We start from the raw sequence: 27,737 nt of genomic DNA on the forward strand, positions 1-27,737 counted from the left end.
TTCACGAGGCAGTTGCACTCAAACGCTTAACGGCAAAATCATTCTGATTCTTCGATTTCGCTAGAGCCACATTACACGAACAGTTTGCAATGAAAGTTCGCGTATTGCTTAATCATCAACGAAATGATCTGCGAAGACTGCGCATAAAGCAGCGTGGTTTTGTGACGATAGCAAAGAACCTATCTGCGATCAATCCGCTGTTCCGCTATTTATGACGTCATTTCCTTAAAGCTGTTACTTAAGCTCTGTATGCGGCGAGTGCGCAGCCAGTTTTACTCCCGCATGTACTGCGCCCTTGAGTTAATCATACTTGCAAAGAAATGGCTGTAATGGGGCTACCACGCATCGTAACTGTATTCCTGGTTGCAGCAGTATTCTGCATAATGGTTCACTGTTCATCCGGCATGGACGCGATGGCAAAATCAAAGCGAGGTAAGCAATTTGAAATGCCCAATTTCAATTACCTTAACTTTGCGCATCTCCCTCTAGGAGGCTTCTTGAATTTTTCCTCCGCGAAGAGCAGAAATAACAATTATAAGGCGATGTACTTTAATGGTGCTTTCGGGAAAGTCTGTTGGATGAATAGATGGATAAAACTGTATCTAAAAGTCACTTTTCATCTGGAAGTGCCGCAGTTTACCTTTCTAAAGGTGTGCGCCATTCTTCTGTTCGCGGGGACAATGCAGTGCACTAATGGGCGGAATTTCTGACTGCACGCGCAACAGATTGCATTCGAGGGCGACGATCACGTGCGCCTTCGCTCTTCGAACTATCCGACAGCGACCTAATGCGCGCGCTGTCAGCAGGCGCCGGTTTCGCAGAGGGAACTGCATTCCTGTGTTCTTTTTCATCAAATTTTTGTTGTACATGCATAGCGGGTACTGTCTCCGCGTACCCTGTAGACTGTGCCCCGTTTTTAGCACCCTCACCTATTGTGTATAGACGCTGAAAGCACGTTCTCAGTGAACGGTATTTCAAAGGCTTATCATTTAGCAAGTTGCTGCTGGAACTTCATTCTGTGCTCTTGGATCTTAGGATCCGCTTATTCGGAAAATGGGTATTTTGAGTGCGCGCCTATTCCTGCAAAGGGAATGTGGCACATGGGAGTGAAACTAACGGAGAACGTATGGTCTGTTGTCATCTAACTGCGCTTAAACAGGAAGCAACTGAAGATAATGAAAGCTTGCTGATTTTAATCGTTTTAGGAGCAGCACGTTAACACTCGGGTGGAGATCGGCACATTTGTTAATCGATTTTACTGATTGCAAGGCTGTTTCTGTATTTCCAGAAGCAGTACTGAGCACCTGCGAAAAGGTTTTAGCTTTTGAGACTATGCGCTGCAAAAATTGCTAGAAGCCGACGTTGATGAGTGCTGCATATTATGCTATCACATGTAAAATCTGTCTCTTGTCTGTCTATGGGGTATGTAACTGTGCTCTTTTCTTTGCTGCAGACACAGTGACAGGCGAATGGACGCCTCAGTGCCCGATTACGGGGAAGCCAAGCAGGGTGTGCGCTTTGTACGTCGACAAGCGTACGTGTCCAGACCTTGGTTGCGAGAGCAAAGGCAAGGGCTGCTGCATGGACAACTGCAACCACCTCAAGTGCATTTAGTGCTCGTAGAAGGTGCGGCAACAGCGGTTCGAAGTGCAGCTGTTCCCGGAAGGTTCAGAATAAAACAATTTCAGACATAATTGTGGCTATGCGTAACCTTTCTAGCTAGGATTCCCATTTAAGGTTATGAGACTCATCCAGACAACACATGAATTGCACCCAATCCGACTGTGGCATGCACTTGGGGGAAAAAAAAAATAAGGTGTGGTAGCAGTCCCTACGTAATCGGCTAAGCTTGAGTTTCGAATAATTAAATTTTTGGCCTTTTAAATCCAAAGCCAAAAAAGGCACTCTAAAAGGTGAACTACATGTCAGCCAGTGCTATCCTTAGCAGCCATTATTGTAGTGTTTGGTTCGTGTCAACGAGGGTTTGTAATTCGGTTACGGAGAAGAGCGCGCCAAAACATTTCCTGGAACTAGTTCCGATGCGGGCCACCACATTCTGTATTCATCTTCTGATTGCTACCACACTACCAGCAAAGACGTAAGGCGAGAAAGGAAGGAATAAAAGTCCTTCCTATTCCTTTGCCTTGGAGAAGACCTGTGGCTGTTAAGTCAGTTCTTGTCTGATAGTTCACAGAGACGGCCAGTGTTGGCATTGTAGTTGCTGTGGCGAGGCAGTATGCCATTCGTGTCCTGTAGTTCACAAAAACGGCCAGTAATTGTTTTGTAGGGGTCGTGGTGAAGTTAGTTGCTTTTCCGGCTTATAAAGGAGTGATGTGCTGTCCTGTGTCTTGTTTCCCCCATTAAGCAGTATTTTGATTTATGTGCGTGCCTCTTATAAATAAGTATGGAGCCGAAAATAACAAATTCAAAGGCGATTACAAGGTTTAGTTGACGGCGCCATTTACGAAAGGTACTGCCATTGTTGAATTCGCGTAAATTTCTGTGATGTGGCAATCACACTCAGCAATGGCCAGTGAAACAGGTATTTATAATGGTTTGTTTTATTCAAGTACCTTCCTATGAACAGCAGACAAAGAAAGGGGCCCGATTTCGCAAGCTCAAAAGTACAAGTTTTCTCGTCCATGTGTAGTTAAGCTAAAACCCCTAAAAACAGTTTTCTTTACATAGATTTTAGTTCTTCTTGGCAAGAGTACTATACAATAACTGATGGCTGATGTTTTGCATGATAACGAGCCCGCAAAGATGTCTGAGTAATTACTCTGTAATTACGAAGCTGCTCCACCTTGGGGATTCCCCTAAATATTCGATCGAGAACGTCTGACTTCGAGTTACCGGTCTATTCGCTCTCGCCCTACCATCTGATCTGCTCATCGTAGCTCAGTTGGTAGAGCTACTACCCCGGAAAAGCGGTGGTCCTGGGTTCGATCTCCGGACCCGGACGAATTTTTCTTTCACTGTGAAGTGTCTGAGAAAGCTGTATATCTTTCCAATGTAACTTGGGTGGATCTTCCTGAGTAATTACTCCCTTAGCACAAAGATGCCCTTGTTATTTTAGGTCCTGAAGGGACGGTTAAGAATTTGTGCGAGGCTACGTGCTGTCGCAGCAAACTCGACTCGGGTTCAGATGTTTTCCGGTATAGGCTCAGCAGCAGCTCACAACGCTCCGCTCAGTGCAGTCTAAATGTTCTACATTCTCAGTTTACGGCGAGACACTTACAGAACTGCATATGAACAGTGCGGCTTATCGCGACAGCAGTGAGGAAAAAAAAAGAATCCGTGATGGGTCCACTCTTGAGTCACTTCTGACTTAATGATGCCACTGCTGTCGTGGAGCTATATGAGCGCAAAGTGACCAGCTGTTCCCAGACCTGCGCGTTATAGAGTGCACTTTGTTGCTCCCCTGCGACGCAAGTGGCGGTCATGTTGCTGCAACGTGGAACGACTCTGAAACGTGTGCTCATGCTCTCCTTCCTTGTTTGCCTCATGGCGCAGCATTCGCTTGGAATGAACGAAAAGGCCAGATTAAAGCGAGGTAAGGATGACCGAGTATATTCGCACGACTTTACATTCGAAAGTCCTGCAAACAATCTTATTCGTACCATTTTTATTGTTTGATGTGCATGATAATAAACTGTGGAGTTATATATGATTGTCCAAGAACTCACTCTTAAAGTTGCTGATTGCTGGGCAGAAGTCCAGGAAGCGATCATGGAGGGGGAATCCTTGCGTCTGCAACTCACTTTGGCTGCCTTTCCATTAACGTACGCGAATACTTTTGCCCTGTCGTCATCCATACGTCACACTATTTCGCCTTAAATGCAAACTGTGTATGTTCTTGGCGTCACCAGCTGTGTGTCTTCACCGAGCGTCGTAATAATACAGATAAAATGTTTTCTTAGACACACGGGTAAATCAGGAGATAAGCTGCGCCCCCAATTACTTGCGACACGCCAGCACCGTATCTCCGTACACGTAGCTGCCGGCCACATATCGGCGAAGGCGCAGCATCTGCGAAGGTATGGAGACTGACGTCGGCCGAACCATGTGGGTTGTTTTTCGTAGAGTGCGCATATTTTTATCGTGAACTTTGCTGCTCATTAAGCAGTCTCCCCAAGGCTTTGCAGTACAAAATTAATTTACTTCATGATTTGCATACAAAACTATTAACATTTGTTTTTGGTGCAACAAGGTAGTTTCTCGCGCTGGCTGTAAGCGCCGATGGACTGTGGTCGGTGCGATTCGATGTTCTCGCATCCAATGACTGGAGGCCAGGCAATCCTAAATGCGCTTCCGCTCGTTATGCGGGCCTATCTATTGGTTGTGCACAGCTGCGTGTAGATGCTCGACTGAAAGCTGTGGTAAATGTTGTACTGCGCGCATACTCTACTTTGTTCAAACAGAAAGAAGTGAAAACAATCGAATGTGTGTCAGTTTTAGCGTCAGCGCTTGTGCTCCAAATCTTTCCTGGCGTAGTATTTCCTGATGATTTCAAGGTCGCTCATTCCCTACAAATCACAGAACTGTCCCCTCTTCCCTACGAACACCAAGCGACTGTAACTCTTAAATTATAGTTTTTTTTCTGGTTTAAGTTTAGAAGTTGTGCATGACACCGAATGGTACAAGCAGGGTACATAGGACTTGCGTAAGACTTTGTGAAGAGCGTGCAATCAAGTAAGACCTAGAGGAAAATGCACGATATTTATCGTTTACTTGCGCAATGCATATCTTCCTTTTGTACCTCATAGTTTCGTTAGAAAGCGATACTTCACCTGCTTGCCTGGCGGCCAGGGACAAGAGAAACGTGATATGCGCCTTTTAAATTGACGAGCAGAGATGTCCAGACCTCAACTGCAAGAGACAAGGCAAGATCTGCTGCACGAACTGTTGAAACCACCCCCAAGGCGTTGAGCGCACACAGTAGACGAGGCAAGAGAACAGATTTGAAGTGGGACTCGCTCGAAAACATCTGCAATACAATTGAAGTTTCCTGTGCTCGCGCGACTCTCATCAACATGTAATCCTTGCAGACTATGTAGGTGACAGAAAGGTTGCTCAGTTTAGACATATAATGGTGTGTAACCAGTTATTTTTCAACCAGGCGAAGACAGCGTTCTACTCTTTGTTCTAAAGCGAGGAAATGAACCCTTGATTACTCAACATCCGAATCACCAGTCCCATGTTAAAAAAAGAAAGTGACACCAACGATTACGATACTCAATAATGCGAGATTTGGGGCCAGCTCTGTATGTCGCAGAAAGCCTTGCGTCTTCGCCGTCAACGGCAGTTCGAGATACATCCGTTCTGTCGACAGTACACTGCCACTGTCCACAAGTGATTTTGGTCGAGGAGCGTCATCTAGCGGCCAATCGGGGAAATGTTATGAAAGCGAAATTATAGCGCACTTCCCCTACTTTGCGGTTGAACAGGGACAGCTAGTGGCAAATAGAAGAATTGTTATGAAAACGAATGACCGCGAAACCAAACGGGCTACTTCTCGATGGTTATCTGGCACCATGTATTAGCGCTCCGTTTTTTAACGCGAAAAGGTTTCTTTCTTTCCTTTATTTTTTGAAGCGTTCTTTCCTGGTCTGAGCGGCGTAGACATCACCATTACCGTCGACGTAGCTAGCCGGTAGTTAAGAGGGACCCAGGAGGTCACCCACTTTAACACACTGGCACTAGCCAACGTGAGGCACAGTATTCTGCTCGGCCTATTGTCACCCGCTATGATCATATGGAACACAGCCCTCATTTGTCACTGCGGATGCATGCTGTCTCCTCGAGGACAATAACGTGCTCGACGAGGTCTAGCTGAAGTGCGCTTTGACATTCGGACGCAGAACTTAACAAAGAATTCATTTGGGTTCTTGTTACTCAGAAATGCTTCTCGTCAGAGCTCTTGCGTCGGCGAGCTTTGGGACACCGGTCAGCGTGCTCACTGGCGCGTAAAACATGACCACATACCTCATACAAACATACATCTAACCATACTAAATGCAGATTAGAATAAGGGTTATCGGAAACGCATAGTACAAAACTTGCGTAAAAATTTCACAATTCGCATATGATTTAAGTTTGCATTGCGCTGAAATCTTTGTCTGGGTCTTCTTATCCATGGGTCCCCGATTGGTCGACTGAGCGACATCAAACACCAAAGAAATATCGTCTTCGTCCAAAGCGGCTTTGACAGGCTTTTTACTTTTGCCTGACCGCGAAAGTGTTTGGAGCACATGAAATGTAACAAGCTGCAAAGTACGCTGCACAGCAGCTGCCACCGTTATACCTTCAGTGGTTCTGAAGGTTTTTGAACGTAGTAAATTTGTTTTTTATGCACTGGGTTTAAGATTCAAGTTAAGCGCCCTTCTACTTGTGGTAAGGAATTCCTTCCGTGCTTTGTTTTGGCCGGATGTGTCTCCCTCTGATTAATTTACCACAAGGATGGAAGGGGAAACAGGAACTGCACAACTTCAGTCCTGCAGTGATGCTAAGCCTTCTGTAGATCTAAGAATGGCCGGTTTTGTAGTGAAAGCTATACTGCACTACCGTTGAGCATTTCGCCTTCGTGCGGTGCCTGAAAGAGCGCCAACTCGTGCCTCTCCTCTCATGTGAGAGGGTGACATTAAAATCAGCCAGCGAAGATATTATAATTCACGTTACCCCTGTGCCACGCAGACAAATTCTTATGGCTTAGTTTCAGCGGGGCTTTATATGTGGACTGGTAGCCTGCGCTATCGCGTCGTACCCTTAAAGGCGAAAGTGTAAACCATCATTTTGTAGCGAAAGGTAATACACTACGCTACCCTTGAGCATTTCGCCGGTGCCTGAAAGAGCTTCCTGTTGTCCAGCAACTGGTTTCGTCAACTCGGGCTTCTCCTTACATGTTTGAGGGTGACATAGAGTCAGCCTGCCCTGACATTGGAATCCATGTTACCGCGCAGACAGGCACGTTCATAACAGGCATGATAGTTGGTTCTGAGTAGCATACCGCGTAACTTTGATGCGCTCAACGGAACGCAGGTTGTGTTCCATGCAGCGCTCGGCTGCCCGTAGCCAAAGCTTTCGCTGCATTCAGTTCAGCAGCATTGAACCCCTCTAATTTTTTTCTGGTTGCAAAATTAGTGACTATGTAGGGCAGACAGAAAAGAAGAAAGATTTCCCGATCAAAATGCCTGAACACAAGCCGCAAAGTACATGCACTAATGGTTTAAATGTATTCTATTCATGCCTTGCACATTCCCCAGCTGGATATACTTGCTGTAGAATTATTGTCGCTAACGAGGTACTTAAGTACCTGCAAGGAAGTGCTAAGTAAAAAGGAACAAATAATATATGCGACGCGGACCTATTACTCAAGGACACTCGTATGGAGAGTTTAGCGGAAGGGTATGACTGCGTGAAACCTTTCTGCACTTAAATCTACTTCCAGGCGTGCAGCCATCGCTTTTTTCTTTATTTCCTAATTTGTTATCAGATTTTACATATAAGGAACATTACTCTGCGCGCGCGCGCGCGCGCGCACGCACACACACACACACACACACACACACACACACACACACACACACACACACACACACACACACACACACACACACACACACACACACACACACACACACACACACACACACACACACACACACACACACACACACACACACACACACACACACACACACACACACACACACGCACGCACGCACGCACGCACGCACGCACGCACGCACACACACACACACACACACACACACACACACACACACACACACACACACACACACACACACACACACACACACACACACACACACACACACACACACACACACACACACACACACACACACACACACACACAGACACACACACACACACACACACACACACACGCACGCACACACACACACACACACACACACACACACACACACACACACACACACACACACACACACACACACACACACACACACACACACACACACACACACACACACACACACACACACACACACACACACACACACACACACACACACACACACACACACACACACACACACACACACACACACACACACACACACACACACACACACACACACACACACACACACACACACACACACACACACACACACACTATTACGCGACAAGTACACAACGGTGGGTTAAAACCCCGCGATTTGGGCTGCGTGATCCATTCAAATCAATCATTTGCAGCAAAACTTACATTCTCGGAAGCCACTTCGGCACTTCGTCTTGTGTCTTGAGAACCTCAATAACACTCGCAACGGCTTCGCGAAAATACTGCCGTATTTTCCTTTCTTTCTCTGTGTTCCTTCCCACAGCTGTCAGGTTCCTGCGCACAAACTTTGATCAGAGGGTGCGCCGGGTGTGGAGCCATCGCACCCTCTGATCACAGTTTGTGCGCAGGAATTTGACAGCTGTGTGAAAGAACACAGAGAAAGAAAAGAGGAGCATTCTCACTGCAAAGATCGATAAACGAATAAAAGCACATTGCTATTCGCGAAACGCTGCGCTCGTGGAGGAAGCACGCGAACATTAAATCGTCTCAAACACGGGACCAGAGGGAAAACTGGGTAGAAATTCTGTATTTAATGAATCCCAGTGACGTCCGTCGTAAATAACATAGACTATATTTAAGTGAGCATCTGTAAAATAATCTGAGGCACAAACGCCGAAAAACGTTCTACCCATGATACCTTGAGATATAACTTACTAGTTGCAAAAAGCAAAACAATTATTAAGCTGTTTCGAAGATAATAACTACAACGTATTAGATTATTCTAGCTGCTTTCAGGTGTGTGCCACCTTCGTTAAACCATGCCAGTGGAACTATAGCGTGATTTTCCAGTCATTGCCAATCCTCGAGGCATCACCTAGCCCAGCCTCACACCGGGCAAAGTATCATTTATGCCAAAACCACTGAATCACCAGCCAACACTAGAAAACATATATCGTGGGCCTCGAATATGCGAGAAAATTTATTTGGAACCGCAAAACTAAAGCGAAAGAGAAGAGTTTTTTGTTCATGAATCCTCCGAGATTTCTTGACCCCAAAGTCAAAGGACAGTCGTGCAGAAGAAGAACGAAAGAGGACCGCAAGAGTAATTTATTGAATATGGAATATCGCGCGAGGCTTCAACATTGTTTGAAAAGTGTGCGTTTTACGTGAGGGGAGTTCTCCTATGGTGTCAATTTACGTGAAATTAAAAGAAGCCATTTAAATTTAGGTGGCATTGAATTATCAAAATATCTACAATACAAGAGGCGGCTGTGTAGCGTGTGCCCTGGCCGGGCTTATTTGTCGCTGCCTTTTTCCTTTCAGACACGACAGGGTCAGGAACATCTCCGGACTGCCCGAAGGCAACTCTCAAGCTGCACACCATGTGCCCTATGTACATGACAACGCAGACATGTGCGGATTTGAACTGTGAAAGGCAGGGAAAGATCTGCTGTAGGGATAGTTGCGGCCACATTAAATGTATTGCTCATCCTTAAGCGGTTTGAGAGAAAAAAGGCAAAAAGGTTCCAGGGCTGTCTCTTTCTGGAATCAATAATAAAGTTCTTTATTTCAACACCATACAATGACCGTCTGAGCCTTTTTCTCGTGCTTTTTTTTTCGGTTTCTTAAGTTATTGGGGAGAACCTACCACAGTCGTGGAGCGAGTGCTGCTCTTACTTGCTCTAACATCTGACCATGCAGGACACCGTCGTGACCAGAGCACGATTAGGTGAAGAGGAGAAAGTTGTGTGTGCATGCGCCGTGCCAGCGCAGCTACCTCGGCAGACCTTAAAGTGTTCGATATAATTTTCACTAGCACGTAAACGCGACTTGAAGCCTGTTTCGGAAAAGTCGTATAATGGTTTTGATAAAAGGTATTTGATTTTGCAGGATAAAAGGCGATTTGCTTTTGCAGGATGTCGAAATGGTAGCGCGAAAGAAAGAAGAAAACAAGAAAGGACCCGCTTTTGTCCTGTCCTGTTGTGCAAAATGTTAAAGAGTATGCTGCTTTACTCTCTCTTAGAAAGCCTAGCACGCAACATGAGGCAACACGACAACGTCTGGTGTGCATAGACTAATGCCAAAACATAACGCTACCCGAATACATATACCTAGTTTCGAAAGCATGCGCCTTTTAAATCTTCGATATCGGCCAGCTTTTCGAATGGTATGAAGTAGCATGGGTCAATTCTTGGTAGCATAAACATTTACGTAGCGTCTGGTGTTTCACGAGCGTAATAGCTACCTTAACTTACAGCTTAGTAACTCTTCAAGACACGCATAAATTAAGCTGGGGACAGCTTGGACACGAGGGGTTATTCTACCTTACATGGCAAATTGTTCAGCAATGTGGCCAGAAAATTTCGCAGGATGCTTAAGCTACGGCGTTAAGTGTAAAACGTGACAGCGCTCACGAGCTTCGTGCTCATCGAGTACTCAGTACTCACACAACCACTTCCTTCGCATCGTAGGAACATGTTTCCTTCACCACATAAGACGCAGAAGACGCCGATAAACACGAGCACAAGATTATTATTATTATTATTATTATTATTATTATTATTATTATTATTATTATTATTATTATTATTATTATTATTATTATTATTATTATTATTATTATTATTATTATTATTATTATTATTATTATTATTATTATTATTACACCGCCAAATAAATAGGGGCGAAATCTGGAGGGTGGAGGGAAAATAGCCATCAAAGTATTGCTATAACAAGGCGGTGACTACGTGCAAGTTTCTTTTATGAGTACAAACGGAGAAGAAAAATAGAACAGATGGACAATAAGAACGAACATATAACATACCTGTAACTTTCACTCACAAACAAAGACGGTTGGATGTGGAAAATAATCTTCGTAATCTTCACTTGGACCGTAGCTATAAGCAAATGATGCACTGTACAGATTATGTGGGCACGCGTTTTGTTTCAGGAAGAATTCTGGAAGAAAATTATGAATGGCACAACATACACTTCAGCTGCTGTGTATGCCATAGCAAAACTGCATCAAATTACAGAAGAACTTCAGAAGACAGGCATAAACCGGGCTGCTAAATGAGAATTTCTCGAAGCGAAGAGAAGAAAACAAACGATTTTTTGAGATTCAGCTCAATATTTTACAATAAGGAGGTGGCGAAACTAGATCCACTTAAAAGTAAAAAATTATCTGCCGAACGAGACAACGCAGCATCGTGAAAGATACCTCAAGCTTACGTGATCGTCAAACTTTCTCCTAGAAAAGAAAAGGAGATGCTGAAAATATTCTGAAGAAGTAAGAGCAGAGGTGTGAATTCTTGGATTGTCATAAACCTACAAAGCCTTGCCGATGTAGTGCATGCACAGTTCGGGAAGTGCGAATTGTTGGGAGCCCAGAGATGATTTCGTTAAAGCATCAGGAGCTACATTTAAATAGAAGCCTCATTGTACAGCAACCAAACCAAGGCCTAAAACCGGCGAAAAGATGCAGAAAAGGCGAGAAGCACACAACACAACGCTGGACTGAGAACTCAGTTGAAAAAATCGAATCGAATTAACGGTTCAAATTGGGACAATTTCACCTTTTGAAACATTTCATGGTTCTAGCAAATATTGTGCACATAATATTGTGGGAGTTTTAAACCGAGACTAATTGGACCAAAAAAATACCTCTACTGGCGAATAAACATCAGGCAAGAAACGTGTTTGTCCGAATCGCATAACTCTAAAAACGTTTAGAGGGCCAGGAGATGAAATCCTGATAAAGAAGATATACTCCTCGATTCAATATACCCAAATATATATAGCTAGCTACAAGTTTTCAGAGTACAAAGAGGCGTAGTGCCTCCTTTTTCAAGGAGAAGGGGACACAGCTTGCACGAAGGTGCAGCAGAAAATAAAAGAGAGCCAAATTCTGAGACAGGGCTGACCTAAATTGTATAAATCATCACGAGAGAAGTCCTTTGTATGTAAGAAGGGGGGCGCCCTCCACAGCAACATGGCTTACATCTGTACGTCACGATAGTTACGCACAGCTAATTGAGTGTACTTAAGCACCGCGTGATTGCGATAACTGAAAAAGGTGTTTGCTTGTTGACATTTTGCGAAAACTAACAGTGCACATTTATCTGCATTACATCAAAAGTGAATTCTAGAAACTCATCGATGAAGGGCGCCTAAACATGTAGGCAAAGATTTGTAAAGTGAATGAGTGTCACTTGCGGAAGCAAATAGTCGGCAGAGATACTTAAGGCTTCTTGCAAGTATGAATGCGATAGAATTCCATTCATTTGGGTGGCTTTCTAGAGAGGTTTTCGGTATGTAGGATGGTCCTTTCTAATAATGTTATGAGGTAGTCCAAGGCACTTGTTCTACAGAGATCCAGTCGTCAACGTCATCGTAACCGTCGTCTTGCGGCGTTCAGCAAAAGTTTCAGAAGTTTCAATAAAAATTTAGCAAACTGGCAGAGAACCCAAATGAAGCAAAAATTGGCGAGTTTTTTTTTTTCTTATACGGGGCATTTCAGAAAAAGAAAGGAAATGAATTTATGTAAACATGTTGATATGGAGGTTCGAACGTGGGCCTCTGTATGCCAGGCCGGCGTACAACGCATGCGCCACGAAAGGTTTTTTATTCTTTTTTTGAGACATGGTATTTATTGCACGCGGTTATGTACAGAAAGGGTTATGTACACAGAATATTTAAAAAGCACTCAGCCTTTGCTGAGCTGCACAACAAAAAAAGCCACTAAAAGGCAGGCAAAAATAAACACCGTGTCACGAGCAGAAACCAGTCAGATTAAAAGTTATTTTCTTCAAAGATGTCATCCAGTTGCAGCATCATTTTGCTAAAAGGGACTCTAGGTGGCTGATACTAAGCGTGTTAGAGGGACCCCTATTACTTTGTTGGGATGCGCATAACATATATAGTTGGTTGGTTCGTGGGGCTTAACTTCCCAAAACGACTCAGGCTATAAGAAATGCCGTAATAGAGGGCTCCGGACATTTCGACCACCTGGAGTTTCTTAACGTGCACTCGAATCGCACAAAACACGAGCGCCTTCCTTTCGCCTCCATCGAAAAGCAAGGCGGCCGAGACCGTGATGCGATCCTGCATCCCTGGGAATAGCAGTCGAGTGCCATAACCACTGCACCACAGCGACTTTTTTTTCTTTATTGCCGGTCATCACCAACACAAAACTAAACCAACAAAAACGCGCTACAAACAGAACGCTCACAGCAGAGCGGTTACCACAAGCATGACACTGCTAATACAGAAGCTGACAGGCTCATACGAGTTGCCTTTGTCAAGTTAAATTTCCTTGAGCTCGCATAGTGGTTCGACTCTGGAAATCCAGTCTGGCACAGTGGTCTTCAATTTGTGCTTTTCAACCAATGCGTGTATACTCTCGCGAAAGTAGAGCCTTGCAGGGCGGGCGTCAGGGTCACAGTGAAAACCCGCCATTCTGGACCGCCATAGACTGTGCAGGCCTATTAGCATAACCGTATCAAGTGGAATCCCATCACTATTTTCAGTTGGCAGGAATCTAATCCCGTATGAGTCTAATGGTAATTCTTTTTAACTGCACCACAGCGACGGGGTACTTACATGTGTTTGGGATGTGTACTGATGAATGATGGTACTGCAAATGTACATAATTTAAATATTATAAACAACATTTGTTCAAAAATTGAAGAGCGGAATTGTTTGGTTCAAGGCGTTATTATGATACCCCTAAGGCAAGGTTTTCTTTCTTTTTTGTTTTGCTATTCTAGAAGAAAATGAAGCAAGAAAAATTTCCGCTCCCTCTTCCTTGCTTCATTCAACTGATAACGTGCTCAGCATTAGTGTTATTTTGTGATTTTAAATTTAATTTCACCTTTGGCTCATTCTGAAAGGACAGCCCGACGCTGCATGCTTCGAAATGGTCTATTGCCAGGCAAAAATAAAAACATACAATAGCGCGTTATCATCGCACGCAATAAACGTTGCACGTTCTGTAATTAGACTAAATTGAGTTTTTGAAAAGCTTGCGCCATTGAAGTCACCATAATACTCAAACCTATTGTACCTAGAATGACGTTTATGGCTAAATGCTAGGCGGCTATGCCACGCTACTCCTTAGCATGCGTCATGCCCTCGTAGATTCGGTACACTGAAATCAATGGAAGCCCTTTGATGGAGGTGAACTGCGAAAATACTTGTCTGGAGATTAAACAAATTTTATAGTGAAGTTCAGAAAAAAAAAAGAAACGCCTGTGGACATTGAACCTTTTTGAACGGAAGCATGACTATGGACATTCGCACAGTAACCGTGGCCAACAACTGTACGTGCAAAACATCGCAGCAGTGCTAGCAATGCGCTCTGGCGCACTAGTCTGTTGCCTATTTCCTGATTCGCATCGTTATCTTTTTTTTTTTTTAATTCCGCATACACGTATACAATTTTAAAGGTAGTCGATTTTTTCTTACAAAGCCCATTCACTGAGCAGGGCGGCACGTCTGTGGTGGTATTTTGCTTTATGTCTGGGTCCAAGCAGGCAGGCATGCATACAACTGCTACAAGGCACGTGCCTCATGCGTTTCCCCTCGTGTTTCTTTATGGGCTTCAGTTAATTTTTATTTTCCTACCGCCAGGTGCAGTTAAAAGCGACACGTCACCGGAGCGCCCGCAGCACGCTTCCAAACCGGCATGCAATGGTTCCATAGACTTCCGCACATGGGAGAACGTGAACCGTGAGAGTAAAGGCGAAATCTGCTACAGTGATATCTGCCAACACCTTCATCGTGTTCAACGTCCGTAGTCCCACAGCAGCATTATTAATACTAAATTGAGTTTGTTGGAATATTGAAAACAAAGATTAAGCTTTCAGCAGCGCCTTTTAATATTTGGCTTCCACATTCCACGTGCCCGTAGTACATTTAGCAGCGATGGGAAAAGAAATACATGTTGATGCATTGTTTATCGTTGCGCTCCAGACTTAAAAGTAAATCTCATAAGGACGACAAAACTAATGTGGAAATAGTCGAGAAACAAGTGGAACAGAGAGTTTACGTTTCTGCACTGAGCAACAGCATAATGTATCGGTATCTGATGTATTTCCGACAATATATACCCTCTTTTGGAGTGGAACGGCAGTTAGAATGTGCTGCTTGGATGCAATGCAAATATTTATGCCCGAAATGAAAACCTTTTGCAGATTTTATCTCATTATGTTTAAGAGGGTTAGCTCCATTGCGTTCATTTGCGAGTTTCACGTTATTTTGACCCCTAGGATGTCATGCGTTGCACAGTGGACGTCACTTACTCGTGCGGACATTGCCATAACGAAGGCACGATGTCTGTAACACTGGTGGGATCTGGCCAGCCAAGCACAAGTCCATCAAACCTGAGGGACTATAGTGATTCTGCGTGTGTATGCAGTTCGTTTTATGTGTAACATTTTTGGCAGGTCACAACAACGTGATCACCCATTCCAATGGGTTGCCAAAACGAACGTCATAATCACCATAGTCATCATCTACGCTGTTTCATCTCGCGCTGCACAGCAAGCATAGAGAGGCAGTGCCCTACTTTTTGAAGAAAGATCAGGGTGCCTATAGAACACGCAGCTACAAAAAGAAATGTAACAATGAAGATGACGCATGTGCTTTATCTGGTAACTCATGTGAAACAATTAACCATGTTATACTCGAATGTAATGGCATCCATCCGGAAGTCGATGCAGGCGCAGTCAATCTTCCTGAAGGTCTGGAGTTTAGAGATACCAGTGGCCGGGTGAATAAACCGGCGGTGGAAACCTGCAAAAAACGACTGGAAGATTGGTCGCTTAAAAGCAGAGAAGTGACATAATGTTTGTAATGTAGAAAGAAAAATTTAATAAATAGAATGATGGTTTAGTTAACCAATCTAAATCAATAATTACGATATAGGGAGAAAAATGAGCATGATAGCTACTGCTACCACCCCGTTCCAAAGGGGACGCTCCTATATTCCATCCATCCATGTTATATATAGTGCCTTGATGCCTCGGCGCGCGGGTCTTGAGGCACTCTACAAGGAGTCTATTCAAACTGAAGTTTTGCAGTTCATATTCCCACTGTCTCTGCCGCTGCCAGTGACATGTTGCTGCCTTTTTATATGCGATGAGGAACAGCTCTTCTGGCGCTGCCCTCTCCTGACGTAAGCAGTGGGTTTTGCGGACAGTGAAACATTGTTGTATGAGCCTTGTGAGTGAGATAGCATACTGTGAATAAAGTATAGTGCATCTCCTGTGAAGTCACGCTAAATGCAAAGAAAAGGTGCATACTTTCTAGCATCCTGCGCATTTTTGGTCCCTGAGACATGTTCTATCCCAATTTTTCTATGAATTCCAGGTGGCAGGAAAGTGGGCGATGACTCAGAAAAATTACGAGGGACTTTAGCAATTAAAGCAGTGAAAGGCGAAAGCCCGAGTGCCGCATTCTGCTACGCAACTGCTGCTCATGTAGCGATGAATGATGCAACGAGTAAATTGAGCGACTACTGTTTTGCATTCTGCTAGTGCATTGAGCTGTGAAGCGGCGACGAGTTTCAAAAATGTTCCAAGCATTGTCTAGAAATGTCTAAGTCGAGGCCAATAATTAGTAATTAAGTAGACAGTAATTAAATCGATTAGCCATTATACTGCAATCGATCATTAGTGATTGTCAAATAATAATCATGTATTAATTAGTAATAAATAGTTATTATTTAATTTACGTAGTCAACAATTAGTAATTGGTCCTTATTCATTATTACTTGTTAACTAGTCAATAATTATTTAAAATGTTAGTAATTGATCGTTGATTATCATATGGCCATATAAGGCATGCATTCACGCGTACGTGGTGGCACTCTGTGATTGGTCGAGACCAAGACAGGTGAAAAGCACAGAAGGTAAAAATTGGATAAATTCGATGGAAAAGAAACAGAGTGCGGAATTATACCGAAAGTGGAAAACGCAGATCAGGAAGGAAGATTTCTTTGATAACTCAGTAGGCGGTGCCCTACTTTTTGAAGCTAGATCAGGGTGCCTTAGAACACGCAGCTACAAAAAGAAATTTAACAATGGAGATGACGCATGTGCTGTATCTGGTAACTCCAGTGAAACAATTGACCATATTATACTCGATTGCAATGGTATCCATCCGGAAGTTAATACAGGCGCAGTCACTGCTCCTGAAGCTCTGGGGTTTAGAGATACCAGTGGCCGGGTGAAGAAACCGGCGGTGGAAACTAGCAAAAAACGACTGGAAGATTGGTGGCTTAAAAGCAGAGAAGTGACATAATGTTAGCAACGTAGAAAGAAAGATTTAATAAATAGAATGATGATTTAGTTAACCAATCTAAATCAATAATTAAGATATAGGGAGAAAAATGAGCATGATAGCTACTGCTACCACCTCGTTTCAAAGGAGACGTTCCTAAATTCCATCCATCCATCCAGACCTCCATGGCGCCATCCCGTTTCGATCAATCAGAGGCGCCGCAAATGCGGGGCACATTTTGTCCACGACAAAGATGAGGCATAAAAGGTTTTCGCCTTAATATTACGGTAGCCATATCTAATGGGAGTATAGACAGATGAATAAATGGAACAGCTCTCGAAACAGTCCAGCTTGTGAGGCTCAAGCCAAGTGGATATGACTCATTCTGATCCGCCAACTAGCAGTACCGGATTAAGTTTTTATTTGATAGGATTGGCACGCAGGTTTTCTAGGTGTCATGGGGCCGTTTAGTTGCAACATTTTTTTTTCCAGATGAAAGATGTTTGAATGTGCTTCCCAGTTGAGGAAAAGGTCAGTTATTTTCGATTTCTGGATTCGGCTCATTTGAAGAAGAACTTTTCACTTTCTGGAAAATGATGCATGAAAGGCAGCGCTCAGGCTACGCTTAAGGCGGGGTTAACCGCACGTGCCAAAATCTTTGTGCAAGGTTGCTTGATGTGGGAAATTTCGGTACGAAATAAATGAACGTGATTTTTCCATTTTGCACTCATGTCAGCTCTAGTACAGTATAGTAATTGTCCCGCGGTAGAAGTGATACCTAAAAAGTGTCACATTTAAGTGGTCAAATTAGTCTATGAACTTCGCCGTTAGCATGCTAAATGTGTTTACGTACTGGTACCTGTATGTCGAATCTGTTATTATTCTAGCAATATGTTGCACAGTAAGTGGCAGAGGTGCACCGCTGCCATCTACCATCAGACACCGAACGCTATAATCACTTCCCCTTTTATTCCTTACCCTCCTTCTTTTATAGTGCGTGGTTTCAATTGATCTCAACAGATGACCAACGATACTGGCCAAAAATAGTTTTTTTTCCCTCTTCCTCCTTCTTTGTCATGTACCACCAAAACAAATGTTGGCTTCGTATTGCCGGAATAGCTGTCATGGGGCTCCAGTGCAAAATTCTATTTAAGCCTATGTTTTTGTACGCGGTTTAACAGGTGGTTCCGCACGTGTTGAGCTCGAAGCGGATTGAAGCAGCGCCCTAGCACAACGGTTATGTGGTTTATTTTTACCCTGAATGCCGCTTGAAGCCAATCCACTATTTCGGTTCTCTTGACGTCACAATGTGAACGCTTCCAATATAACGGGGCTCAGCAACCAGAAGAATACACAGAGGTTTCACACCCTGTACCGTGAGATCCGTTTCTCGGCCTGGTTCGCGAAGTAACCTCCAGCACAGCCCCGCTGCCATGTCTGCTTTCATGTTTGTGCTTGCAATTTGCCTACTGGCCCCCCATTCACCAGAGGTGAACGCAAAACACAGATCAAAGTGAGGTAAGACGACAAGACTACTTTTGTATATAGCTTTATAGTGGAAAAATGCATCTCTTGGTGCATATTTTGGTGATTGCTTACGAATAAAATACATTCAGGGGGAAATACAGGCCGCATATCTGAGCTCTATTTCAGACTGGAACTCTTCTGAAATTATGGCATGGTTGCCTGACATTTTGAAAGCTATCTCAACGTTTGAGTTGCTCAGGCGGTCTCCGTTATTGTTCCTTGAAATAACAACTTATGACAGTGAAATCCATTGCACCTTTTTGTGGTCGTACAAACTAAGTTAAGAATGCTGCCCAGGCCACTGGTCTCTGTGCGTATATCCTAACGGGTTTTAACTGACACAAAGCTGCAGCTCTCTTCCGCTCTGGATCGTCGTATCATCATCGTCGGTTGTGAGGTACGGCTTGCTGAAACTGGCTATTGTGAACGTTTTCTCGCAAAAAAAAAAACAAAAAAAAAAAACCGGGAATCACTCTCAGACAGCAACTAAAAAAACTGCTAATTTTTCTAAAACACATTTCTACAACACAACTGGAAAACATTCTCTAAAGCGTAACAAAAATAAATAAAAGAACCTTGAAGTCCCGCAATGCTTTGTGATCGCTGATATCAATAACCGTGGCATGCCTGTAGCTAGCCTATCATTAATTTATTTACACGTTCACGCTGCCGTAGAAAGCGTTCAATGAAAATTTGTTGCATCCGGGAAGACACCCTCCCCTGAAAGCTCGGCAGCAGGGGTGATCTCTTTCTTAGCATGGTATTCGGAGCTCCAGTTCTCTAGGATTTATGGGTGCATTTTCATTGAGACAAACTGCGAGAACGTTCATGTCAAGTTTCAATAGATGCGTCGAATCTTTATGAGCGGCAGCACGACTTGGCACAAGTTGGCAGGTGCCGAGTGGCACTGGCGAATTGCAGGGAGTCTAGGTCATCGCAGTATGTTTTGCAAGGTAATGTGGCGCATGAGACCCGCTCACTTCCTGATTCACTGCGCTTACTTTTCTACCTCGTGGACGTTCGCTTTGAAATACACAACAGGCAGGATAGAACTGGCAGAGCTATCAAACGTTATAAGGGTAAATTGTCCGACGTAAAGAAGTATAACAAGGAGGAAATCGAACAGCGGTGAAGAGGAAATTGGGCACATGCAAATACAGATGTATGCTAAAGGCGGGAAATGCCATCACCTTTATGGAAATGCTGGTCAAAGTAGCCGAGGAGGTCTTGACTGACCTACACAGTAGTGGACAGGAAAATAATGCGATTGGCAGCAGGGAAGAGCAGTCAGGCGTTCCGCCACTGACGACGGACGAGGTTAAGAAAGCTTTAGAAACTTGTTGAATTTGTTGAAGGACAGGAGGGGGTGTTGTTCTTATAAAAACTGGCCACCTTATATACACAATGCCCGGTGCACGGTGTCATAGACGTACCGGAATCATAATTATGGAAGAACGCTAACATTATCTTAATTCATAAGAAAGGGGACGCCAAGGACTCAAAACATTACAGACCACTCAATTTGCTATTTGTTATGTACAAAGTATTTACTAAGGTAATCGCTAGCAGAATCAGGTAAAACTTACACTTCAATCAAGCAAAGTATCAAGCAGGTTTAAGGAAACGATACTCTGCTATACATTAAATCTATACCATCAACCATGTGATAGAAAAATGCTCCGAATATAACCAGCTCTTATACATAGTATTATTTGATTACGAAAAAGCGTTTCATATGGCTCAATAGAAACATCCGCAGTCATGCAGGCGTCGCGAAATCAGGGCGTAGGCGAGTTATGTGTGAAAGTATCGGATTATATCTACAATGGCTGCACAGCAACCGCGCTCAGTTCTGCATAAAGAAAGTAACAAAATTCTCATAAAGGAAGATTTTAGGCAAGGAGACACAATCTCTCCAGAACTTTTCCCTAATTGCTCAGAGGAAGTATTCAGACTTGCAATGGGAGCAGTTAGAAATCAGGGTCCATGAAGAATACCTCAGTAATTTGCGATTCGCGGATAACATTGCCTCGCTAAGTATCCCTGTGGGTCAACTGCAAAGAATAATGATGAACCAGCCAGGAAAAGCGGAAAGGTAGGCGCAAAATCAATATGAATAAGGCTAAGGTAAAACAGCCTCGGGAAGGAATATCAGTTTACAATAGGTAGCGAAGCACTGCAAATCGTAGGCGAATATGTCTACTTAGGACAGGTAGTAACCGCAGATCTGGATCATGAAAGGAAAATAACTAGGAGAATAAGATTAGAATGGAGTGCATTTGTGAAGTACTCGCCGATTATGACTAGCAGTTTACCGGTATTGCTCAAGAGAAAAATGTACAACGGTTGCATTCTTCCTGTACCCAGCCTTGGGGTTGAACCATGGAGGCTAACGAAAAGGGTTCTACTTAAGTTGAGGACAATGCAGATGGCTGTGAAACGCAAAATGGTAGATGTGACATTAAGAGATAAGAAGCCAGCAGACTGGATTAGAGAAGTAACTCGAGATAATGACATTCCAGTGGAAATCAAGAAGAAGAAATAGACATGGGCAGGACACGCATTGTGAAGGGAGGACAATCGATCGTCACTTAGGGCAAAAAATTGGATTCCAAGGGAAGGAAAGCGTAGCAGGGGGCGGGAGAAAGTTAGGTGGCTGGATGAGGTTAACAAGTTCGCAGGGGTCTAGTGTATGCAGCTAGGACAGGGCCGGGATAAAAACAGAAATATGGGATCGCCCTGCAGTGAGTATAGTCCTGCTGTGCTGATGATGATGACCGCTCAATGAGCAGAGCTGCACATGGGGTAAGTTGCCTTATGACTAAGTGGAAGCTTACAGGCATGCGTATTCATCTGTTACGCACCACTAGCCTTTCATCTTTGCCCATGCAGCCTTGATGCTTTTTTGTTAATTTTCTTTCCTTGCTGTTAGATGGAGTCGAAAGCAATACGTCACCGGACTGCCCAGCGCCAGTTTTAAAGCCGGCATGCACAGCTTCCATCGACTTGCGTAATTGTTCAGACCTGAACTGTGAGAGCAAAGGCGAAATCTGCTGCAGGGACATCTGCCAACACCTTCAGTGCGTACAGAGTACGTAGAATTCGTGACTCCAGCATCAATGCATGTCGGCCCTCCAAGAATATTGAGGACAAAGGCCCAGCTTTGAGTAGCGTATTTTATATAGGTTTTACTTTCATATTCCACAGACCGGTGGATTTGACGCCACGTTTGCTTTTTATAGCATGCACTTCGTTACTATTACACTCGCATTAGGATGAACGCCGTGGATGTTCATCCTACAACAAGTACGCTGTTTGTAACCTGCCTCAGCGTTTGCTTTGCTCTCAAAAGCATATAATGAAAGAACCGGAAGCGAGTAATTTCCCCAATATATGGTATTGATCGAGGCTTCAAAACGACTTAAAAAGTGTGCTTTTCACGTGACTGAAGTTCTTCTATTATGTCAATTTACGGAAGCTTAAAAGAAACCTTTTAAAGTAACGTGGCGTCAGGTTAGGAACGTATCGAGCATACAAAGAGCTGCTGTGTAGTATGTATTCTGGCCGTACTTATTTTTCAATCCGACAGCGTGTAATGTCGCTCCTTTCGTCATTTCAGGGGAAGACACATCTCCGGACTGTCCGAAGGTAACTCTCAAGCCGCACACCGTGTGCCCCCTATACGTGACAACGCAAACATGTGCGGATTTGAACTGTGAAAGCCAGGGAAAGATCTGCTGTAGGGACAGCTGCGGCCACATTGAATGTATTGCTCATCCTTAAGGGGTTCGAGAAAAAGCAAAGGCAAAAAGGTTTAGGGCATCCTCTTCCTGGAATCAATAATAAAGTTCTTTATTTCAGCACAACACAATGAACGTCTGAACCTTTTAGTCGGGATTTTATTTTTCATTTTCTTGGGTTACAGGGGAAAACGAAACGCAGTCACGGAGCGAGTGCTGCTCTTACGTGCCCTAACATATAGTCATGCAGGGAGGCACTGCTGTAGTAGACAAGCTCATGGGCAGATGAAGAGGGAAAAGTGTGTGCATGCGTCGTGTCAGAGCTGCTACCTCGGCGGACCTTAAAGATATCCAATATCATGTTCACTGGCGCGTAACGCGACTTGAAGCCTGCTTCGGTAAAGTTAAATAATGGCTTCGACAAAATTTGTAACTGGGTAATTTGCATTCGTAGGATGTTGAAAAGGTAGCGCGAAAAACAGATGAAAAGCAAGAAAGGACTTGCTTTTGTCCTGTCCTGTTGTGCAAAACGTTAAAAAATATGCTGCTTTACTCTTTACACCTAGAACGTTATCACGCAACATCAGGCATAATGACAACGCCAGGGTTTGAACAAAAGGACTGTTTCTGCAAACTGGTTCATACTTAGCCCTCAACCATGTTCAATTGCTTAAATTGCTTTTCACAGGCACCTCGTTTACTGTACCATACGAAAGTGGAGCGCATACTAAAAGTAATAGGATGGTAGGGTTGACCTTTGTAAAAGTACCGATGACCAGTGATGCGGAATCAAATCCCGCATCACCAGGATTTGATTTTGGATGCAGGTTCAAATCCCGGCAGGGGCGGCCGCTTTTCGATGGAGGCGAAAATCAAGGTGCCCGTGTGCTGTGCTATATCAGTGCACGTTAATGAGCCCAGACAAATGCAAAAATTAACGCTACCCGAATACTTATCTCTGGTTGCGAAACCGCGACATTCTTAAATCTTCAATATTTTGGCCAGCTTTTCCAATGGTCTCTGAAGCAGAATGGGTTAATTCTTGGTAGTATTATAATTTATGCAGTGCGGCGAACGAACCAGATGATTTTTAACTGCCTGGTGCGTCAGAAACGTAACACGTTAGCTCACAGCTCAACAACTCTTCCGGTCAAACATAAATTAAGCTAGGAACAACTTGAGCAGCATGCGTTATCCTGCCTTCTATGACAAACCAATCCGCATTGTGGCTGGAAAGTTTGGAGGACGCTTTAGCTACGGCGTTAAGAGTAAAACGCGACAGCTCTTACGAGCTTCGTTATCATCGAGCACTAGGTACTCACACAACAGCTTACCTCGCTTAGTACGGGCATGTTTCCTTCACCGCTGAAGATGCCAATAATCACGATCACAATGACAATGCATTCTGTAACTGTTATGGCTTCCGGAAACGGGGCATCAAAATTACACTGCAAATAAATTGGGGTGAAATCTTGAGGACTGAGGGAAAAATAACCGCCAAAGTATTGCCATGACCAGGAGGTCACTACGTACAAGTTTCTTTTGAGGGTATAAACGGAGAAGAAAAGTAGAATAGATGGGCAGTAAAAAGGAAATATATAACAAGTATAACATGGATTCAGATACAAAGACAGTCTAATATGGAAAACAAGCTTCGTGATCTTTAATTTGACGGTAGCTATAAGCAAATGATGCAGTGTACAGATTTTGTGGGCAAGAGTTTTGTTTCAGGAAGAAAATTATGAATGGCACAGCATACACTTCAGCTGCTGTGCATGTCATAGCAAAACTGCATCAAATTATAGAAGAACCTCGGAAGACAGGCATAAACCGGGCTGCTGAATGAGAATTTCGCGAAGCGAAGAGAAGAAAACAAACGATTTTTTGAGATTCAGCTCAATATTTTACAATAAGGAGGTGGCGAAACTAGATCCACTTAAAAGTAAAAAATTATCTGCAGAACGAGACAACGCAGCATCGTGAAAGATACCTCAAGCTTACGTGATCGTCAAACTTTCTGCTATAAGAGAAAAAGAGATGCTGAAAATATTCTGAAGAAGTAAGATCAGAGGTGTGAATTCTTGGATTGTCATAAACCTACAAAACCTTGCCGATGTAGTGCATGCACAGTTCGGGAAGGGCGAATTGTTGGGAGCCCAGAGATGCTTTCATTAAAGCATCAGGAGCTACATTTAAATAGAAGCCTCATTGTACAGCAGCCAAACTAAGGCCACTGATAGCACATGTGGAGGTATCAGACACGTATGCATACTAAATGTCTGCGGCTTTCAAGATACCGATAATTAAGATAGCTAGGACAATGCGTCCGTTACTGTTAAGGTTTCTGAAAAAAGGATATCAAACTTTCGGAGGGCAATAATTGCTGCTATACACTACGCCAAAGAAATAGGAGTCAAATATGGAGGACGGGGCGAAAAATACCAATTAATTTAATGCCGGAAAATTCTCACACTTTCCTTTCTTTCTTCCAAAAAGGCGTAGGTCACTACTACATAAAGGAAGATATACGTCTCCGAGTATTATTGCTGCATATTGTCTAAGGAAATGAACAGTCTTAGCTTGGTATATCATGGAAAGACAACAACTGAAATGTAAAAAATCGAATTAACGGTCCGAATTGGGGCAACTTCATCTTTTCAAACATTTGATGGCTCAAGCAAATATTGTGCAAATAATATTGTGAGAGTTTTAAACCGAGACTAATTGGACCCAAAAAATACCTCTGCTGGTGAATAAACATCAGGCAAGAAACATGTTGGTCCGAAATGCATAACTCTAAAAACGTTTAGAGGGCCAGGAGATGAAATCTTGATATAGAAGATATACTCCTCGATTCAATATACCAAATATAGTTCGCCACAAGTTTTCTGGGTACATGAGGCGTAGCGCCTCCTTCTTCAAGGAGAAGGGGACACATCTTGCACGTAGGTGCAGCAGAAAATAAAAGAGAGCCAAATTCTGGGACAGGGCTGACATAAATTGTATAAATCATCACGAGAGAAGGCCTTTGCATGTAAGAAGCAACCTGACTTACATCTGTACGTCCCGAGATTTAAGAGCAGTTAACTGAGTGTACTTAAGCAACAGCGTGATTCCGATAACTGAAAAAGGTGTTTGCTTGTTGACATTTTTGAAAACCGACAATGCACATTTATCCGCATTAAATCAAAAATGAATTCGAGAAACTTATTGATGAAGGGCGCCTAAACATGTTTGCAAAGATTTGTAAAGTGAATGAGTGTCACCTGTGGAAGCAAATAAAGATTCGGCAGAAATACTTAAGGCTTCTTGCAAGTATGAATGCGATAGAATTCAATTTCTTTGGGTGTCATGCTTTCTAGAGAGGTTTTCGGCATTTAGGATGGTTCTTTTTAATAATGTGATGGGGTAGTCCAAGGCACTCGCTCTACAGAGATCCAGTCGTCACTGTTGTCGACGTCATCGTAACCGTCGTCTTGCGGCGTTCAGCAAAAGGTTCAGAAGTTTCAAAGAAATTTAGCAAACTGGCAGAGGACCCAAATGAAGCAAAAATTGGCGAGTGTGTTTTTATAAGGGGCATTTCAGGAAAAAAAAAGGAAATTAATTTATGTAAACTTGTCGATATGAAGGTTCGAACGCAGGCCTCTGTATGCAAGGCCGGCGCGCAACGCATGTGCCACGAAAGTTTTTTTTTTATTCCTTTTTTTTAGACATGGTATTTATTACATGCGGTTATGTACAGGAAGGGTTATGTACACAGACTATATAAAAGCACTCAGCCTTTGCTGAGCTGCACAACAAAAAAACGCAGAAGAACGGCTGATTGGGCGAGTTGGTGAACCATGATGGACAGTAATGTATATTGCGCAAAAAGACGAGACAAGGAGAAGAAGTGGACAACGACGGCGCCGTCGTTGTCCACTTCTTCTCCTTGTCTTGTCTTTTTGCGCAATATACATTACTGTACAAAAAAAAAAAACGCAACTAAAAGGCAGGCAGAAATAAACACCGTGTCACGAGCAGAAACCAGTCAAATTAAACGTCATTTTCTTCATAAATTTCCTCCAGTTGCAGTCACATTTTGCCAAAATGGGTCCTAGGTGGCTGATACTAAGCCTGTTAGAGGGGCCCCTATTACCTTGTTGGGATGCGCATAACTTACACAGTTGGTTGGTTCGTGGGGTTTAACTTTCCAAAACGACTCAGGCTATAAGAAATGCCGTAATAGAAGGCTTCGGAAATTTCGACCACCTGGAGTTCATTAACGTGCACTGGAATCACACAAAACACGAGCGCCTTCCTTTTGCCTCCATCGAAAAGCAAGGCCGCCGAGGCCGGAATTCGATCCCTCAACCTTGGGAACAACAGTCGAGTGCGTAACCACTGCACAACAGCGACGGGGTACTAACATTTGTTTGGGATGTGTACTGATGAATGATGGTACTGTAAATGTACAGAATTTAAATAATGTAAACAAAATTTGTTTAAGAATCGAAGAGCGGAAATGCTTGGTTCAAGGCGTTATCATGATACCCCTAAGGCGAGTTTTTTTTTTTTTTGTTCTTCTAGAAGAAAACGAAGCAATAAAAAGTTTTCCGCCTCTCTTCCTTGCTTAATTTACCTGATAATGTGCTCAGCATTGGTGTGTTTTGGGATTTTAAATTTATTTCACCTTTGGTTCATTCTGAAAGGACAGCCCGACGCTACATGCCTCGAAAAGTTGTTTAAATTGACAGGCAAAAATAAAAACATACAATAGCGCGTTATCATCTCACGCAATAAACGTTGAACGTTCTATCATTAGCCTAGAATTAAGCATTTTAATAAGCTTGCGCCGTCGAAGTGACCGTAATACTGAAACCTTTTGGGTCAAGAATGACTTTTATGGCTAAAGGCTAGGCGGCTATGCCGCGCTACTCCTTAGCATGAGTCATGCGTTCGCATATTCGGTACACTGAAATCAATGGAAGAACTTTGATGGAGGTGAACTGCGAAAGTGCTTGTCTGGAGATTAAACAAAATTTTCCAGTGAAGTTCAGAAAAAAAAAAAAGAAACGCCGGTGGAAATTGATCCTTTTTGAACGGAAGCATGACTTCCCGCCAATTGACATTCGCACAGTAACCGTAGCCAGCAACAG

General features: G+C 43.4%; 1 protein-coding gene and 2 long non-coding RNA genes across 3 annotated transcripts in view; all 3 read left to right on the plus strand.

The window, feature by feature from the left end:
* LOC146198853 (synaptogenesis protein syg-2-like) overlaps positions 1 to 27,737 on the plus strand; it is a 307,237-nt gene that overhangs the window by 26,698 nt on the left and 252,802 nt on the right. The window lies entirely within an intron of this gene.
* Positions 301 to 1,684, plus strand: LOC146198854 (uncharacterized). Its single transcript, XR_014704729.1, has 2 exons — positions 301 to 432; positions 1,454 to 1,684. It is a non-coding gene; the product is annotated as an uncharacterized LOC146198854 (long non-coding RNA).
* Positions 3,412 to 9,623, plus strand: LOC146198855 (uncharacterized). Its single transcript, XR_014704730.1, has 2 exons — positions 3,412 to 3,553; positions 9,374 to 9,623. It is a non-coding gene; the product is annotated as an uncharacterized LOC146198855 (long non-coding RNA).

The sequence above is a fragment of the Amblyomma maculatum genome, chromosome 2 (assembly GCF_055883805.1).
Source record: "Amblyomma maculatum isolate TAMU_Amacu chromosome 2, ASM5588380v1, whole genome shotgun sequence".
NCBI classification, from domain to species: Eukaryota; Metazoa; Arthropoda; class Arachnida; order Ixodida; family Ixodidae; genus Amblyomma; species Amblyomma maculatum.